Genomic DNA, 3829 nt, shown 5'->3' with positions numbered 1-3829 from the left:
CCCACTGCTCTCCCTTTGCAAAGAAAAGGTGGACGGTAGCGGCCACACAAGCCGCAGCGTGGAAATCTTCTCCACCTTTCCAATAACAGGAGCTTTGTACCCACTGCACGAGAGGTTCATGCCTTTCCTCATGGTTGTGATGGCTTGAAACCTCTGAGCCTTGAGTAAGATTAAAATGCCTTTTTTTTGCCACTATCGCCTATCTGGATCACTGGACCTCAAAACGAGGCAGGGGTTTGTTGCCTTTCTTAGGGGTGGACACAGACAGCTACAGAGGGGGAAAATGGAGGTGTCACCTCGGTTCTGGAGGAGGGTAGTTCTAAAGGCGTTCAGCATTCTTCCCTCACCCCTGTACGGGAGCATATTGTCTATTACTCGTCTGACTCACAGGACACTCAGTTGTTCTCCATCATTCTGCCCTGTCACCAGAAATTATAAGGCAGTTCCTGAACTGTGAAAAGTCCTGACCGCACACTCTTTGGCAAAGATTATTGTGTAGGACCAAATAGTCCAGATGTCTGGATGTACTAAGACTGGCTCTATGAAGTAAAACTGACCTGGTAATATCAGGCCAGAAACATTCAAAGAGAGAAACTAGGATGACTCCTGATAAGAAAGAGAACCCAGCCAACAGAGAACCGAGGCAATAGCAAAGGAGTCTGGCTCCCAGTCCCAGGAGGTGCAGAAATCAGCTGAGCAGTGCTTTTTCCCTGGAAAGCTTTTGGATTGTCGCTATGAAATTCTGGGCTCAATTTCTGATTGAAGCCTCAAATATTAAACACACACACCCCCACCCCCACCCGCCTCATCTCCAGCTACTGGAGGCCCTGGGCTGTACCTGCAGGGCACTGGATGGGGTTGTTCAGGACCCCACTCCATGTGGGGCTCAGCACCCAAGCAGCAAAGAACATAGGTAGGTTTTGCATCCTCTGTGTGTCGCTGCCCCTGCCAGTCTTTGGGACCAGCTGAGAGAGCTCTCAGGTGCGCAACTCCTCCCACACTTCTGTCAGGCTTTTACTACAACTAGCAAATTACTGGAGTTCCTGACCCAACTCCCTCAGCTTCAGAATTTCTTACCGCGTGGCCATTTGTTCTCCCTCCAATGTTAATAGGCTCCTTATAACCGCCTCTTTTTTTCTCTTCTATCATTCTGACCACCCTTTACATTGCAATCACATATATAAAGGGTAAGTGTTTAGATATTTTATTTAATCATCAATCAGCTTGTTAGACTCCCCTTAAAAATTGAACCTGCTGATCGGCAGCCTCCCTCTGCAACCGCCGTCATCTGATATGCATATATGCACCTACATTATGCTGCTGATGTCATGAACCACAACTTTATAACTTCCATTAAAACATTTAAAAGCCATTTCCAAATAGAATCCCACTATTAAGTGTACCTTTCTCCATTGGCCAAGCTTTAACTTCCTGCGTATTGGGTAGGCGAAACTACCCCATCCAGCCCCATTCACTCTTCAGACTCTTATTCCTATACAGACCCATCTACACCATAAACTGCAATAACACTGGGAAAACCCACTTCCAACAGCATCACTCTTGAATAGGGAATCCAGCAAGAGATTGTCCTGCAGGGCCACTGGGAATCTAAGTCTGATTTAACAGTTGTGCTAAAACCTTGATGAGTCCAGGGAGGCCTGGACCGAATGTATGCGTGCATGAACATGAGAGAGGGAGACAGAGATTGGGGGCGACTGAGAAGGATGGATGCTCTACTTTTATGCTTAGGATTCTATTAGTAGAAAATGCATAAGACACATTACTGATATAAAAATAACAATACTTATTACTTATGAGCCCTGATCCTGCTTCATCCAAGTCAAGGCAAAACTTTCCATGACTTAAGCGTTACTAGGTCAGGCCTAGAGTGATTCACATTTTCATAGTACTGTACAGACATAAATTAGTGAATGAAGAGATGTGCATTAGATGCATCTGTCATCTGAAAAACAGGAGTTTCCCTGGTCTCAGAGGATCGCTCTGCTCTCCCAAAGCAATGGGAATCAAGGAAAAAGGAAGAGAATGCTAGCAAGAAAATAAAAGGATGGTTGGATTCAAGGCAGTGTGTGTGTGTCTGGCATGGAAAAAACCTCCATCAGGTAAGAACAAGGTTCTCAGCATTACTCCAAGAATGGCAGAATGACCCTAGGGTTAAAGTTTTGCACTTGTGAATTTATTATTTTCATGGCTTTTATTAATACTATAAGGGAGATAATAAATCATCTGTGATTGCCAAAGTGGCCAAATATTCAGTGATTTTCCTGAAAGTCACTGGCTCCTTTGGAAAAAGTTGACCTTGCTCTCCAAGGCCAAGTTACCCTTCTGTTCCTTTATGAGTGCCTGTGGATGGAAGCTGCTACAGACTTAAAGGCTTCCATAAGCACTGACAAGCTCAGCATTTTCATTGCAACCTTCACCCTGCTCAGTCTTTGAAGACCATCGTCTTCCAGCGGGATGATGCTCTACCGCATCCTTAGTTGCATCTTCTGCAAGAAGGGACACAGGGTGCTCTTTTCTACACTCCGCATGTATTAACAGACATAAAGCAAGGCCTGAGAGAAGCAGTACAGATCAGAGGGTGCCAGCCCACCATTTGCTTCTGAACTTCTTAGGAAAAGGGATAATTATTTCCTGATTTTTTTTTTTTTGTCCTGCAGCACAACAAAGTTAAATGACATTCACCCTTTCCTGCACCTTGCCATAGGCTATGGTCACTCAGTGGGCTGGAGTGTGAAGTCCCTTGTCTGGTACAAAGAACGGGGGGTACGGGTGGAAAGGGTCAAGTTTTCAGAGTCCTGCAACCAACCGCTTTTCTCCCCAAACTCAGTAAGAAAGGTGCAGGGTGGGAATGATTAGGAACAGCCCCTCCTTTCAGGACTGCATCAGCTTAGTCTACTAGAGATCAGATGCCAGTGGTGGACAGCAGCACTGTCCCGTTGCTGATCCCCAAAGCCCTCTCTTTCCTCAGCAAGTATATATTTGTACAATCTAGCTCCCCAGCTCTGTCTCTCTAATGTAAGCTGGGACTCCAATCTCCAACCTTGCAAAGTTGCAACGAGCAAACAGAACCCTGCTATTCCCCCCAAAACACTGCCAGTTAAATGTCATCTGTGTTCTCTTTCTACAAAAGACATTACAAAACCCCCCTCCCCAGCTCCCCTCCCCAGAAAACATGCTTGCACACACACATCCGTATCTACATACATGCGCACATACACACACGCAGATGTGCCGCGCACACACACACACACACACGCATTCATACAGGAAAAACAGCTTGCAAACTCCTGAAGGTGGAAAAAGGCAACTTGCAAACGTGCCTTTGTTTTTGATAAGCTCCCTCCTCCCCCCCTCCCATAACCCCACATTGCCCCTTCCCTCCCAAATAATTGCCTTGTCCTCCCCCCTTCCCAGCTCTTCCAAAATAAATATTCTTTTTATTTGTTGGTTTAAAAGATTCTTTTAGGCTTGTAAGCAAGAGAGAGGGAGAGAGAAAAAGAAAAGTGAAATCTCATAGCATGAGAATGAAACCCCACCATCTCATGAATCCATGAAAGAATAAACATGAAGGGGTTAAGAGCAGTGACAGACAAAATAGTAAAAAAAATAAATACTGAGAAGAGAAAGATGAAATTCAGTAGTGAAATGGAAGTGAGGATAGCGCATTAGTGAGCACAGCCAAAGATAACCTATCCCCCCCCACCAGTTTTTGACTCAATTTCTTTAAATCTCCCCCCTCCCTCCCCTTTTTTTAAACTTTTCTTGTTTGGGTTTTTTTTGTATGTTTTGTTTTTTTCTTTTTTTTTTC

This window comes from Charadrius vociferus, unplaced genomic scaffold (assembly GCF_000708025.1).
Source record: "Charadrius vociferus isolate BGI_N301 unplaced genomic scaffold, ASM70802v2 scaffold7, whole genome shotgun sequence".
Taxonomy (NCBI): Eukaryota; Metazoa; Chordata; class Aves; order Charadriiformes; family Charadriidae; genus Charadrius; species Charadrius vociferus.
This window is presented reverse-complemented; position numbering follows the sequence as displayed.